Raw genomic sequence first — 16,685 nt, 5'->3', positions numbered from 1 at the left:
CATAGCTGGGGTGTTCACCGCACAGTCCATACTGCCCAGAGAAAATATCACTGCAGACCTTTGAAGCCACATTCAGCCAACGGGTGTGAGCAGAACAGACCAGACGATAGCCTTGTTCACCCCACACATCCGACCTTACAGGAATGTTTTCCAAAAGGCCCAGACTGCGATCAGCGAGCTTTACCTCCCAGGCAACTGCCAGTGCCCTGCTCCACCGGGAAAACACAGGAGCCATTCATGTCTACTCTACGCCACTGAACCTTAATTGGTAATTACAGGGGTATACTGTCAGGCCTCTCTTTTTTATTTTGAAAGCCCCAAAATAATTTATATTTTGTTTTCATTCTAATTCCAGAGAGAGCGAGAGAGAGAATGAAAAAGACGTGGCTGAAGCAGTTAAACGGAATTGTAACGGGCAGCAGCCGAAGAGGGAGGGCCAGAGATGCAAATGCCTGACCTTAATCATGGAAAGTTTTCTGTGAGTTAGAAAGTCACAGTAGAGCAACGCAGCCGCTCTGTGGATTGTTGTCCTGCGCCACACAACACTTTCACTTGTAGGGTGAAAATCTGCACAGAGGACCATTCAGACTCCAGGCAATGGCTCTGAAGGTGGAAACCAGAATTTTAGCAGCGTCTGCGGTGGGTTTGCTGCAAGCAGATAAGGTGGTTTGGTGAGTAATCCGTCCTGTGATACGACTTTCTTTGGGGATGTAAGGTGTTTTGTGCTGAATGGAGCTGTTATTTACTTTAATTTTCTTTTTTTTTTTAAATGGCATGAAGTGGACAGCAGATGATGCAACTGTTAGTGCTATTGCCTCATAGCTCCAATAATTGGGGTTTGTATCCTGGCCTGGTCACCTTACGGATTACCTCAGTGTGTGCATGGGCTTTTTTACTGCGTACTTTTAATTTTCCTCTAAAATCTCCAAAGATGTGCAGCTTAGGCTGTTTGGTGATTCTGAATTATCCTTTTGTAGGTGTGGGTGTGAGAGTCAGTGGGCCCACCCTGCAATAGACTGGCAACCCCACCAGTGCTGGTTCTTGTCTTATGTGAAGTTTTACCAGGATATTCTGCCACTACATCCCTCAACTGGTTTAAGTAGGTCTGAATTGAATTGAATTGAATTGAATATAGGGTGGCATGGTGGCACAGTGATAGTGCTGCTGCCTCGCAATAAGGAGACCTGGGTTCTCTTCCCGGGTCCTCCCTGCGTGGAGTTTGCTTGTTCTCCCTGTGTCTGTGTAGGTTTCCTTCCACAGTCCAAAGACATGCAGGTTAGGTGCATTGGCAATCCTAAAATGTCCCTAGTGTGTGCTTGGTGTGTGTGTGTGCCCTGCGGTGGGCTGGCGCCCTGCCCCGGGATTTGTTCCTGCCTTGTGCCCTGTGTTGGCTGGGATTGGCTTCAGCAGACCCCTGTGACCCTTTGTTAGGATATAGCGGGTTGGATAATGGATGGATAGATGGATATAAAATAATATATTATATAATATGATATAGGGGCGGCACGGTGGCGCAGTGGTAGCGCTGCTGCCTCGCAGTTAGGAGACCCAGGTTCACTTCCCGGGTCCACCCTGCGTGGAGTTTGCATGTTCTCCCTGTGTCTGCGTGGGTTTCCTCCCACAGTCCAAAGACATGCAGGTTAGGTGGATTGGTGATTCTAAATTGGCCCTAGTGTGTGCTTGGTGTGTGGGTGTGTTTGTGTGTGTCCTGCGGTGGGTTGGCACCCTACCCAGGATTGGTTCCCTGCCTTGTGCCCTGTGTTGGCTGGGATTGGCTCCAGCAGACCCCCATGACCCTGTGTTCGGATTCAGCAGGTTGGAAAATGGATGGATGGATGGATAATATGATATAATATATCTGTCGTGAACTGGGCGGTACAGTGGCACAGTGGTATCGCTGCTGCCTCGCAGTAAGGAGACCTGGGTTCGCATCCCAGGTCCTCCCTGCGTGGAGTTTGCATGTTCTCCCCGTGTCTGTGTAGGTTTCCTCCCACAGTCCAAAGACATGCAGGTTAGGTGCATTGGCAATCCTAAATTGTCCCTAGTGTGTGCTTGGTGTGTGTGTGTGTGCCCTGCGGTGGGCTGGCGCCCTGCCCCGCGGTTTGTTCCTGCCTTACTCCCTGTGTTGGCGGGGACTGGCTCCAGCAGACCCCCGTGACCCTGTGTTAGGATGTAGCGGGTTGGATAATGGATACTGACTGACTGACTGATAAGCAATATAACGTGGTATCTGTACTCATAAAGTGCTTTTGGATGGTGCTCATTGTAGAGAGAGAGACGTGATAAAAAAATCAAAGTACATGTTTCTTTCCCAATGTTTGCTGTTGTTCGTCCTCCAAGTACGACTTTAATATACAAAGCAGCTTTTAATTTCCTCTCTTGACATTTAAAGAAAAACACACCACTTGTGTTTGTAATTTGACCAGTCTTGGAAATGTCTCTAATAACAACAACAAAAAAAAGAATTATTAATATTTTTTTTAACGGTGCGCATTGAAACATCTGCTTGTATGAGGAAAGTCTGCATCACGCAGAAATTACCGTAATTAAAGGAGTAGCAGTGGAATCTTTTCAACTTTGAGATGCCGCCTGTATGCCAGCAGAGTGACTCATGTAACAGGATGTGGTGTGGGAGAAGCAGAGAAAGACCCCTTAAATAGCTGTTAACATTCAAATCATGCCTGTGTGTGTGTGTTCGGGGTTCAAGTATTAAAAGACGAGCTGCTCGGTCGAGTGTCGCAGTGGAAGTGAGAGAAGTGCACTGGCATCCAGTCTGGGGGATGGCGGTACAGCTAGGAAGATAAAATGATGGATGGATGGACGGACAGATTGGGGAGTGAACGGATGGACAGTACTTGGATGGGAGACCGTCTAAGAAAAGCTTGCGCTGCTGCTGGAAGAGGTCTTGGAGAGGCTAGCAGGGGGCGCTTACCCTGTAGTCTGAATGTTGCACTGTACTGCGAAAAATGGAGCCATCCTTCGGATGAGAAGTAACACCGAGGTTCTGACTCTGTGTGCTCATTAAAAAACCCTGGCCATCCTTTGTAAAGAGTAGGGTGTATCCCGATGTACTGGCTAAATTGCCCACCATGACATAATCATTCTGGCCCCCTAATCATTCCCTGTCTCTAATTGTCTCTCTTACCACTTCACCATCTAACAGCAAATGTGTGGTGAGGGTACTGGTGCCAAAATGGCTGCCATCGCATTGTCCAGGTGAGAGCTGTATTATCATAGTATTTCCATCTACTTGCCCTTTATCTGTTTTCTCAAGTAAGTGTACTTGTCAAGTTCGTTATTAGGTTGGTCTACTGTTGCACTTTAAGATTAACACACACATATATAGCTATAGGACTACACACAAACCACTAACCACAACAGTGTCCCATGAATGACACACACACGCTGATTAACCTTAGCACTTTAAACCACGCAAGTGCTTTAGGAATAACACAACCTGTCACTCTCTCAGCACTTCAAGAGACTTACTTATTATCAGCATGAACAACATGCAATGCTTTAATGATATCTCATACCCAAATATTACTTTTGGTCTACAAGAATACATTTAAACCAGTGGCGGGCCTTCAAGGCCTTCTCTGCTGGCCAAAAAAAAATATCTGAATCACAAACTGATGTTAATTATATTTTGTCCATGAATACTTATTAAATAATTCCAAATAGTCTGTCCGCTTCCTTTCATAGCTTTTCCGATGGCTGTGCTGCTTCCAGACATGTATTTTCGTATTAAAGCATTTAACCAATCACATTTCAGCCATCATTTGTTGCCAGGCAGGGTCAAAGTCAAAGAAGTCTGCCCAGAGGCCTTCACAATCCGTTCTGCAGGCCCTCTAACACAAAATAGATGTCGATTAAACCATTGCTTCAGCCAATCAGATTTTGAGTTGGTTTCACTAGGGCCCTCTAGCAGACGTACGGCAACGTCACCGTATTCAGACCCGTTGATTGGATAGGATGGTGTAATATAAAAATCTGAATGAGAGCATCATGGGGCAGCTGTACACATTGGTATGTTTGGCGGTGACCATTCCCGTGTCCACTGCTTCTGTCGAGCGGACATTTTCAGCCCTAAAGCGAATTAAAACTTATGCCAGAAATACGACAGGGCAGGTTCGACTTTCAGCATTAGCTTCGATGGCGATAGAAAGGGACTTCGTGATGGAACTGAAGCGCACGGATAATCTGTACGACAGAGTAATTGAACTGTTTTTGAGGAAAGAGAGGAGGATGGATTTTGTTAACAAATAATCTGAATTTTTGGTGAGTAAAATGTTGCGATTTTCCTAAATAATATTGCAAGTTTATGAGTTATTATTGATGTTTTTATGTGTGTCACGGGCTGTAGCTGCAGTAGAAAGGAACTTGTTCACCCCTGGTTTGTCTATTCAATAAAGGCATTTATTGTGGCTACAGGAGTTATCTATCTGCGATGCAACAGCTCTTTATACTGTATTTCTGCATATTAAGATGGTTTTTATAACCATAAATTAGTTTTTGAGGGGCGGGTTGATTCAGACAGAGCACTACTGAAGGCCTAGGTGTGAAATGCACGGTCCGCCACTGATTTAAACATACAGAGGCTCAACATCCTTGGCTATAGGTCATTTATCAGCCACAAATGCCTTACTTTACGTCCTGTTTCCTACTATCGGGTAGAGCTCTCACCCTCAGCCTTAATAAACCTCGCAGCACAGAGGTAATGGCAAACCTCCGGCTGTACTAGGTGCTCAAAGAAATCTAACTTATTACTTCAATCACTCTAGACATTAAGCAAAAGCATTAAAAAGTTAAAAACAGCATGGTATTTATTACAAGAATAATAATAATAATACCAGTGGAACAAAGAATAATAGAAAATAGGACTGATACAAAAGTCTGTATATATATATATATAGTCTTTAGAAAAAGCTTAAGAAAAAAAGTAGAGATGACAAGGATGAATGTCGCAGGCGGCTTGTGATCTAGCACTCGTAGCTGTTCATGATGCTTTTCTGACGACCAGTGACATCTTCGTCCTTTCTTCCTTCCTTACTCATTTACTCACTCACTATACTGCCCTCAGATGAGGCATATTTATTCTAAAATTCTACTGGGGGGTTTTACAAGATGTGATTGTTAGATATTCTGATTGGCTGGCTGGCAATATGATGAATGAATTCACTGTCCGTTTCCCCAAACAATAAAACATTTTTTTGATGTTCTCCGAGGTATCGGCAGATCTTCCTTTCCCAGGCTGTGAAATTAATTAGATGTCCATTTTTTCTCAGGTTATGAAGTAATCGAGCCACCAGCATGTCTTCCTTTCTTTGTTGGAACTGCTGTTTTAAAAGTGAGATATAACTCGGAAGAAGACGCGCTTTGAATTGTCCTGAATGCAGTTCATTTGTTGTCTTGTCTTGAACAAAATATAATGGAGATATAAACCAAAATGTACAGATTTTGTACCCCACAACAGCGCTGCACATTACTGGTGGTTGAGATGGCTCCCCACTCTCTGAAGTACTTTGAGTTGTGAGAAAAGCACTACATAATTGTAAAGAACTATTATTATCATTATTATTAGCGCTCAGCATGGATCTCAGATACCTGAACTGGGTGGATTTGGTCAGGTCCTGGCCATCAGTAGTGATGGTGCTATCTGTCTGTGGGCTGCATTCCATACTAAATGCACTATACTGTACTAATTAATAGGAAAGTGGTGTGAAAGAAAAATTTACTGCTTGCAAGCTACTCAGGGTTAATAGCTGACAAAGCCATTTTGCTATAACGGCAGGTTATTCATACAGACGTCTGTCATAAGACGGTGCAGTTAGCTGCCCCGGGACAACTTCCAGTTTCTTTAAGGAACGTGTCTATTTGACACAGGAAAGGTGACCTCTCTTTCTTTAGGGTCTATCTGACAAGTAACAACAAAAAAATAAGAACAGATAGCCCATTAGTGTAATAAAATGCTTAAGTAAATTATGTTATGTTTTTTTTTTCTTGAAAAACAAGGGGAAGGGGTAGAAAGAAGAAAATATAAAAAGCCAATCAAAAAATGGGAGTTTGCTCTTCGTAGAATCCAGGTAGTCATCTGTGACTGAATAAAAATCTAATTGATGGAACTATTCCTGTCTTCCTTGGGGGGGTTTCTTCTACAATGGTAATGCATTCAAATAGACAGTAATAAATAATTAAAAAGATAAATTTGGTATTTTTCAGGTTAAAGTTATTCCTTCACAAATCATGGTATAGACGCATTTGCTGTGCGACGTTATGTTCTAAAGTGAAGCATTTTCTATAAATAATAAAAAAAAAAAAATACATATCCAGTCCTGGCATTTTACAATGAACTCTAGGGGGCACCTGCATCCAGCAGGGGGCGGTAGCTCCCTGGGAATGAGTTCTTTTGTAATTGCGATGTGTTACATAACCCGAAACTGTATAGATACCAGCAAGCCCGCGATTCTCGAAAGAATCGCAAATCCAAGAATGGCAATCACTTTCTGTTCTCTCCGATACTTGGAGGGCTGAAATATCATGGAGAGAACATTGTATCATCTCGGATCCTGTTCTTTGTCCTTTATTAGCACTAAGGCAATTTTAGTTGGTGCCACACCCTCCGCCTCGGCTTTTGTATTGGCTTCTTTGTCAACCTCATGTAGCATTTTTATAGAGTTAGCTAATGGGTGATTGTTTATGACTTCAGCTACGCTTTTCATTATCAGCTCTGTGCATTGCTTGTTTTCAGGAAGGTTCATTCGTTGATAAACTGCGTCATCTAGATCTAACACGTAAATTTGGGCAAATTTGCGATCGTGATTTGGCTCCGGGTGCACGGTTCCAATCCGATGCAATATTTGTCCACACACGCGAAAGCAGTATGGGCCATTCCCAGGTGGTGGCTTGATATTAACCCCAGTAGATGCAAAAGCAAATGAACTATTGTAGGATCTAATGCATTCCATAAAGCTTTTACTTTCGGGTTCATTGTTAGTCAAAAGCTTCCGTAAATATTCAGGATATTCATCTAAAGGAGGCAGCTTAACCTGACCTTTTTGACAACAACGTGTAAACTCATCAGTTGTACTGGCAGTTTTTTCTTCAAGGAAGTTAAGTGAATGACAATGACTGCAAATGACACTCATTAATCCCAATGAATTTTCATGAACAGTGGACTCATTATAGAATGCGTTCTCAGCTACCTGGCGGAACTGTTCAGCGTCTGTCCGTCGTTCCTGTCTTTGGCTTTTTCTTTGTTGGGATACTAAATTTATTTAGAATTTCCCATTGGGATTAATAAAGTATCTATCTATCTATCTATCTATCTATCTATCTATCTATCTATCTATCTATCTATCTATCTATCTATCTATCTATCTATCTATCTATCTATCTATCTATCTATCTATCTATCTATCTAAATGTCTTAAACCTTTTACACGACTTTGTAGCCTTTCTGCAGTTTCTTTTTGGATCTGTGCCTCTCTTGCATCTGGTGTTGCAGAAGCGCGTTGTAGGCGCCTTCGTTCATTGTTTTTATCCATACGGGCTCGGTTTTGTATTTGTAATCGTTGAGCTCTTTGTTTTTGGAGCTGTGATTCCTTTGCTTGTGCTGTTTCAGAGGCACGTTGTAGGCGCCTTCGTTCATTGTTTTTATCCATACGGGCTCGTTTTTGTATTTCCGTTAGTTGAGCTGTTTCTTTTTGGAGCTATGACTTCTTTGCTTCTGGTGTTTGTGAAGCGCATTGTAGGAGCCTCCGTTTATTGTTTTTATCCATGCGGTCTCGTTTTTGTTTCTCTGTGGCTGTGTCGTTAGGTACAACTCTTACTTTTAATACTGAATTTCCATTATGTAATTCAAATATGCCACACAGACCGCTGGCACAGTGGATTAGAGCAGGTTTAGTTCACAGGTAGTGTTGTTTGGGCGCCACCTACTGACTCTGGGAAGCCGCTGGGTTTGACTCTGAGGCGCAGTGCGCATGCGGTACATCCGTTTTGTTTCTCTGTGGCTGTGTCGTTAGGTACAACTCTTACTTTTAATACTGAATTTCCATTATGTAATTCAAATATGCCACACAGACCGCTGGCACAGTGGATTAGAGCAGGTTTAGTTCACAGGTAGTGTTGTTTGGGCGCCACCTACTGACTCTGGGAAGCCGCTGGGTTTGACTCTGAGGCGCAGTGCGCATGCGGTGCGTCCGCCGTCCGTGCATAAATTAAACTGTCGTTTAGTAATCCATCCATCCATTTTCCAACCCGCTGAATCCAAACACAGGGTCACGGGGGTCTGCTGGAGCCAATCCCAGCCAACACAGGGCACAAGGCAGGAACCAATCCCGGGGAGGGTGCCAACCCACCGCAGGTCGTTTAGTAAAATAGATGATATAAAAAGGTGATACCCCTCCCTTAGTGATACGGCAGTAAGAAATCACATCAGAGAAATTACTTCGCTTTCTTTAATGACGGCTTACGCTGCAGAACAGACAAAGGAAACCAATGGCAAGAACCCAGTTCAGGAGTGGGAGCCCAAGGTGTAGAGTCCGCCATTTTCGCCGCTGCAGTGGAAGGATGACGTTATCTCCCATCCGTCCGTCGGCTTCAAAGGTGTGCCGGGCAATGTTCCAAGACTTTATACTCTTTCTTCACGTGCAGGACCCCCACTTAGGTGAATCATGCCATTCCAAACAAGGCAAAAGAGGATACAGTTTCAAACTGACTTTGACAAACAAAAAATAATGTACAGTGGTCATCAGTCTGACTGCCCGCTTCGCAGTTGTGTCTATCTGCCTTGTCTTCTATTATAATGCTTGCCTAGCAGTTCTATATGGTGAACCCCTGTGCAAAATCTGGCTCTGTGTCAACTGTGTATGTGAGCAGAAAAGGCAGATTTATAAGATATATTTGCACAGACTCCAGTGACATATTAAACTTATACTTATTACAGTATCAATTGAAAATAAGAGCATAAACACTCGTGACATCCCGGTCATTCCCTGGCAGCTTCTGACCAAGTGGACATTCCTTTAACACCAGCTTGTTCTGTGTACTGAACAAATACAGAATTGTATGTTCCGCCATAAAGCCTACACAAAGCAGAAGACTAAGTTTTAAAATAATCCGTAATAAAAAAACTTTAAATCAATATACTCTCTGATCTAAATATCTCTTTTGTATTTATTTGTGAAGCTTAGCTCTGTAACATCGTAGAAAAAACAAATTGAACCTATTGACGGAAGCCAGCATTACTAATTTCTCCCTGGAACCAACATTATGTAATTTTTCCAAAAGTGGCCTAATTCTTTATACTCCTCTGTGTGATGAGAAATTGAAGAACATAATATGGTGGACGAATGATTAGGATTGAGGTGGACTTTAATGTCAGGCAATGTAGTTTCTAGGAATTAGGACCGGGTGAATAAATGTAGGGTGAGTCGCAAAAGTGATAGGATGCCAATAAGGTGGTGTCTTTTAATCCTTGAACATAACAATAACAGCAGCAATGCAGCCATTCTTGCTTTCCAAGCTCTTGGGAGCTCCCGTGCTTTATCAGGTTTGGGTGCAAATGATGGGCCAACATCAGGACGCATTGGAGTTTTATACCCCTATGGCAGGAAGGGTGCGGGGTTAATTTCCCCCAAGGGGCGTCTTCTCATTGGTGCAGAGGAAAGACAAGATGAGACAGTTAGTGACAGCGCCCCCTCTCACTCCATCAGAGCACTGCATGTGATGAGCCTAGAAGGTGTTCTGACGCACCTGTGTGACAATACACATGAAAACAGTCAAAATAATGAATAATTGTGGTCGAATGGAAGAAATGATGAACCAACCGGGTTGTCCATCCATCCATTATCCAACCCTAACTACAGGGTCACGGGGGTGTGCTGGAGCCAATCCCAGCCAACACTCAGCGCAAGGCAGTAAACAAATCCAGCCCACTGCAGGGCACACACCAAGCACAATTTAGAATCGCCAAGGCACCTAACCTGCAACCCACACAGACACGGGGAGAACATGCAAACTCCATGCAGGGAGGACTCGGGAAGTGAACCCGGGTCTCCTAACTGCAAGGCAGCAGCACTACCCACTGCGCCACCGTGCCGCCCACCAACCGGGTTGTCCCATTTAATTCTGTTCATTTCAAAATTAAAATCATTAAAACAGAACATTGCTCATCCGAGTGCTTCTTTCTTGTCCGTGGAGCTTCATCTTTACAGTTAACTCTGGTCCAAGTCAGAACCCGATTTTTTATAGGAATTCCCCGGGAAGGAGGAGGAGCATGCGCTGATACAGGAAGGGGCGGGGTCAGTTACCTTTATTGGGCATTTTCTCAGAGCTGTGTTGGTAGAAACAGATGACAGAGTTAGTGACAGCACCCCCTGTCACTTTGGGGTGGTACTACATACATCAAGAGAGCCAACCTGCAGCCACGCATGTGTGACACAAGCACAATGTACAATGCACGTCACCATCCCAACATTAGGTGCAGTCATAAAGAATAATCATTGATTGTATATAAAAGAATTTGACATTTACAGAATTGTACTTGTAGGCCTTTTATAGACCAGCCATATCCAACATTAACATTTAAAAGGTGACCTCATGGCAGAAACCTAGCACATTATAAACTCCTGGCAAAAGAATGTGATCTGTTTTTGGTGAAACCTTAATGTTGCTAATTATAACGGGGCAGTCTGCTTACCAACACGGAAACTGTGACGCATTCCACCCACCACTCCCAAGCTCTTGGACGCCCTCCTGTTACAAGACTACCTTCTCATTGACATCCACAGGACGACTCACAGGACTCTGAAACAAGCAGGGACCTTCTGTAGGTTTGAATCTCCGAAATGTCTCCAGTGTGTCCAGCAGGGGGCATTAGATTTCATGAACGGCCCAAGTCTAGTGCTGCGGGGCACAATGCCACCTCAAAGCCACAACATGAAAACAATCACACGCACGTAAATCATTTCATAGTTCGCTTGTACTGAAGAATTGTTTAACGTGCAGGCTCTGCTTGGGAGAAATCCCCTTTAAAGAATTGGGTGAACATTGTCGTAGTGGTTAAGAGTCTCCTTCCTTCGCTTTCACCCATTAGCTCAAGTGATCTCGATGTTCCCTTCCAGGAATTTTTTTTTCCAAAGCATGCAGAGGGTTTGGAAGGTGGCAGACTAATGGAGGCCTAAAATTTGAATTTTGTTACATAAAGTCCAAAAAAATGTCTTAAATTCCATACTCTTAGCTTAGTGAGCGGGACAAGCAGAAGAAAGAGCTACACTTTCAGCTATTTTATTAACTCCTTCAGGGCACATGTCAACTTTTGTCGACAGCAGGGGTTGAGGGCAATAATCAGCTATAAATGTCACTAAAACTCAACATTACATTATAGGTAGACCCTCTTTGCTAAGAGGACATTTAACTCTCAATGACGTGACATCGAATCCCTGCGTGTGTGAGTAGTGCAGAGTAAGCAACATCTAGAATGGCATCGACGTCAGACGAGAGAGTGAAATGAATGCACAAAGCACAATACTCTTTGTGCATTATTTATTTTTTTTGTGCATTGTTACTGGGTAGCGGGGCTACATAATAATAAGTATTTGTGTTTTGTCTCTGCTGAGTGCATTTTGTTTCATCGTCTTGTTTGCTATGCTATAATATGTGTGTATACAGTGCATCCGGAAAGTATTCACAGCGCATCACTTTTTCCACATTTTGTAATGTTACAGCCTTATTCCAAAATGGATTAAATTCATTTTTTTCCTCAGAATTCTACACACAACACCCCATAATGACAACGTGAAAAAAGTTTACTTGAGGTTTTTGCAAATTTATTAAAAAATAAAAAAAATGAGAAATCCCATGTCCATAAGTATTCCCAGCCTTTGCTCAATACTTTGTCGATGCCCCTTTGGCAGCAATTCCAGCCTCAAGTGATGTTGAATATGATGCCACAAGCTTGGCACACCTATCCTTGGCCAGTTCCGCCCATTCCTCTTTGCAGCACCTCTCAAGCTCCAGCAGGTTGGATGGGAAGCGTCGGTGCACAGCCATTTTAAGATCTCTCCAGAGATGTTCAATCAGATTCAAGTCTGGGCTCTGGCTGGGCCACTCAAGGACATTCACAGAGTTGTCCTGAAGCCACTCCTTTGATATCTTGGCTGTGTGCTTAGGGTCGTTGTCCTGCTGAAAGATGAACCGTCGCCCCAGTCTGAGGTCAAGAGCGCTCTGGAGCAGGTGTTCATCCAGGATGTCTCTGTACATTGCTGCAGTCATCTTTCCCTTTATCCTGACTAGTCTCCCAGTCCCTGCCGCTGATAAACATCCCCACAGCATGATGCTGCCACCACCATGCTTCACTGTAGGGATGGTATTGGCCTGGTGATGAGCGGTGCCTGGTTTCCTCCAAACGTGACGCCTGGCATTCACACCAAAGAGTTCAATCTTTGTCTCATCAGACCAGAGAATTTTCTTTCTCATGGTCTGAGAGTCCTTCAGGTGCCTTTTGGCAAACTCCAGGCGGGCTGCCATTTGCCTTTTACTAAAGAGTGCCTTCCTTCTGGCCACTCTACCATACAGGCCTGATTGGTGGATTGCTGCAGAGATGGTTTTCCTTCTGGAAGGTTCTCCTCTCGTCAGAGGACCTCTGGAGCTCTGACAGAGTGACCATCGGGTTCTTGGTCACCTCCCTGACTAAGGCCCTTCTCCCCCGATCGCTCGGTTTAGATTGCCGGCCAGCTCTAGGAAGAGTCCTAGTGGTTTCGAACTTCTTCCACTTACGGATGGTGGAGGCCACTGTGCTCATTGGGACCTTCAAAGCAGAAGAAATTTTTCTGTAACCTTCCCCAGATTTGTGCCTCGAGACAATCCTGTCTTGGAGGTCTACAGACAATTCCTTTGACTTCATGCTTGGTTTGTGCTCTGACATGAACTGTCAACTGTGGGACCTTATATAGACAGGTGTGTGCCTTTCCAAATCATGTCCAGTCAACTGAATTTACCACAGGTGGACTCCAATGAAGCTGCAGAAACATCTCAAGGATGATCAGGGGAAACAGGATGCACCTGAGCTCAATCTGGAGCTTCATGGCAAAGGCTGTGAATACTTATGTACATGTGCTTTCTCAATTTTTGTATTTTTAATAAATCTGCAAAAACCTCAAGTAAACTTTTATTTTTATTATTATTTTATTATTTTTAATTTTTATTTTTTTAAATTAATCTGCAAGTAGGCCCTGCAACCTGCAGGGAAAAACCTGAGGGTTGGTGGCAGGACTGGCACTCCAGCCATCATAAAAACCTCCCACTGTTCCATTCCATTTGAACTAATGTGGTGCCAAGCTGTCACATGGCAGCATTAGGGTTCTGAGTTGGTTCATCATGTGGTGGGTACGGCAGTACGCTGTATCAGCACCTGCTCCTAACCTCTCCTCTCTCTTTCCTATACTCAAGACCTCAATAGTACTTTGGTCTTAAGATTATATTTAAACATACAAAAGGCTCAACATCCTTGCCTATAGGCCATTCACCAGCCAATGATGTCTTACTGTTACCGTACTGCTCCTTCTATTGGATGAAGCTCCCCTCCTCAGCCTGGTAAACCCCTCAGATTGGAGCGTATGGCATCTTCCTACTGCTCCGGGTGCTCTTAATATTTACTTTATCACTTCAATCACTCCAGATATAAAGACAAACTATAGAAATTGAAAGGCAATGTGGTATTTATTAACGAATAATGAGCAGATGCCAGTAGAAGAAAGCATAAAAGAAAATTTAGATAGCAAAGTCCGGATATAGATAGTCTTCAGAAAAATGATTGGGTGTTGTCCTGGGGTGGCTCTTGATCGAGCAGTCGGTGTTATTCATGAGATGCTTACGCTGACATTTGGGTAAAACGGTCACACAGGTCTCAGTCCCTTCTTCTTACGTCAACTTTGCTCTCTCCTGTCCTTTTTGCTTTTGCTGTTTCTTTTTCTCTCTACTTTGGACAAGCCATATTTATGTTAAAGTTCCACGTGGGGCTTTGTGACATGTGACATCACACCCCCTTGACTGTCTAGCTGTCAAAATTATGTTTCCAAGTGCTAAGATGATCAATGCGGCCTGAGGTGAAGCATCAAACCCAATGTTTGAAAGTGATCAATTACTGGTACAATTCAGGAAGAGAAGACGCTTTGATGTTAATCGCCCCTGATCATTTAGTTCATCTTGTTTGTCTGAGCAAAACAAAACAAAAGTATAAGCATCTGTTATTGTAAAAAAATGGAAGATCTGGCACTCCAGGACACCCTTATTTAAGGGTTGATTGACGTTGCGAGCTCCAAATTAATTTGGCTAGTATCGGATTAACGAGACGAAAGTCCCCAGCTCTTGAAATGTCATTTTTCAAATAAAAAATCAGAACAGACACCATAGCAATGTGCGTGAAGGGGTGGCTAATGACAGCCTCGTGCTTTATTTATGTATACCCTCGTGATCGGTGGTCACTGTCAGGAACATGGCAGCGAAAAGACAAATGGAGCACAAGAGTACCGCTGCTAAGAAGTGGATAAACAAAAATAAGTGCGGCAGTCGCAGGCCATTTAGGCAAATCTTAGGAATTCCTTTCCGTTTGTGAGGGTCTGCCATGTGTGAACACATTCCAAAGCTGGGGAAGCAAACATGAATGAGCCAATCTGATTGAATCACAGCTTGGAACGAGGCAGAAACAGAAACAATATTGAGCCTGTGCACGTTGAAATAAAACACTTTTTATATATTATGGCATGACATGATGTCAAATCAAATCAAATTTTATATACAAGGTGGTGCAGTGGTAGCGCTGCTGCCTCGCAGTTAGGAGACCAGGGTTCAAGTCCCGGGTCCCCCCCTTCGTGGAGTTTGCATGTTCTCTCCGTGTCTGTGTGGGTTAGGTTAGGTGAACTGGTGGTAGTAAATTGGCCTGTGTGTGTGTTTGCCCTGTGATGGATTGGCACCCAGCCTAGGGTTATTTCCCTGCCTTGTGCCCTGTGCTAGCTAGGATAGGCTCCAGCAGCCCCCCATGACCCCATTCAGGACTAAGCGGGTTACAAAATGACTGACAGACTGAAGTTATGCATGTAGTGAAATGCTTGGTTCCTCAACTCCAATGACTGTGCCTTTAAGAAGAAGAATAAAATGACAATAACAATAATACACGACTTTAGAAATTTCAAAAATGAATAATAGAATGTTAAATGTGTGATAAATAAATAACTTAATGTGACAAAGTTAATAATACGGCAATGTGTATTTGTAGACATTTGCCTCTTTCAAGTATGGACTGTGGTCAGATGCTCCTCCTCAGTCTCTCTAAGCTGCACTTTAGACAGCCATGACGTTCACCTGTCCGCAGCACAGAGAAGAGCTCGGTCCTTTTTGGAGTGACTGGTATCCCAGATAAATTGGTTTTCCCTTGCGTCTTAAATGTTAGGAAGCGCACACCCAGTGATATGTTCAGCTGTCTGCACCACTCTCTACAGAACCTTGTGGTCCTGCTGTATGTTGTTTCCTAACCTGGTGGTGATACTTCCTGCTATTATCACACCCTATGGGTGTCTGCCTGGGCACACCGGCTCAGGAACGCTACCACTTAGTGTTCAGTCAGATAAGGGGGACTGAATTGGATGCAACACCTGCTGCTTACACTCAGCCCCTCTGTCCTGCTGGCGGTCCTGATAGTAGCGCAGCAATTTGAAGTATGAGATGCATCCGTTTTTGAACTGCAGTGCAGGTGTCTTGGGCAGCATGGTGCCGCAGTGGTGGCACTGCTGCCTCACAGTAAGGAGACCCGGATTCACTTTCCGGGTCCTCCCTGCATGGAGTTTGCATGTTCTCCCCGTGTCTGTGTGGGTTTCCTCCCACAGTCCAAAGACATGCAGGTTAGGTGGATTGCCGATTCTAAATTGGCCCTAGTGTGTGCTTGGTATGTGGGTGTGTGTATGTGTCCTGCAGTGGGTTGGTGCCCTGCCCGGGATTGGTTCCTGCCTTGCGCCCTGTGTTGGCTGGGATTGGCTACAGCAGACCACCGTGCCCCAGTGTTCGGATTCAGTAGGTTGGAAAATGGATGGATAGATGGATGGATGGATGCAGGTGTCTAATTAGGGGGACAAAGCTCATCGACTGGAGTGCATTTCTTAGCTCCGCTCTGGCACCCATTGCTTCACAGGGGTCTCCAAGACCCTAAAGCTCTCGATCGTTGATTGTGTTGTCATTTCCTCAAGGCACTTGATGCTTCGTAGGATACCCACAACCACCCTGGATTGTCAATCGAGTGTCTAAGTTTCACCGGGGACACATTTATGAGCTTTTTGTCATGTATGAAGGTAAATTGCTCAATTTATATTTAAATTTTATATAATGAGTTAAGCTACTTTTTTGAGTTATTTGTTCACCTGCAGTACTGTATGTGTCAGCTGCCATGCCACCTGCAACTCAGAAGAGGTCGTCCAGCTGACGCTCAGCATGTTCGGGCCCAGCCAGTACTTGGATGAGAGACTTAGGTTGCTGCTGGAAGAGGTGATGGTGAGACCAGCAGGGGGTGCTTACCCTGTGGTCGGAATGTGGATTCCAATGTCCCAATTTAGTGATGTGGACACTGTGCTATAAAAATGACACTGTCCATCAGATGAGACATAAAAAATAGGTCCTGGTCGTAAAAAATC

General features: G+C 44.0%; 1 protein-coding gene across 2 annotated transcripts in view; it reads left to right on the top strand.

Moving 5' to 3' along the window:
• The first annotated feature begins 420 nt into the window (after window positions 1-420).
• The window catches only part of il16 (interleukin 16), a 116,142-nt gene continuing 99,877 nt past the window's right edge, over window positions 421-16,685 (top strand). For both annotated transcript variants that reach the window (XM_051920414.1, XM_051920413.1), the window contains exon 1: window positions 421-671. The gene's annotated coding sequence lies outside the window, so the exon portion shown is untranslated. The remainder of the gene's footprint in view (window positions 672-16,685) is intronic.

Source organism: Erpetoichthys calabaricus, chromosome 17, assembly GCF_900747795.2.
Source record: "Erpetoichthys calabaricus chromosome 17, fErpCal1.3, whole genome shotgun sequence".
Classification (NCBI taxonomy): domain Eukaryota; kingdom Metazoa; phylum Chordata; class Cladistia; order Polypteriformes; family Polypteridae; genus Erpetoichthys; species Erpetoichthys calabaricus.
This window is presented reverse-complemented; position numbering and strand designations above follow the sequence as displayed.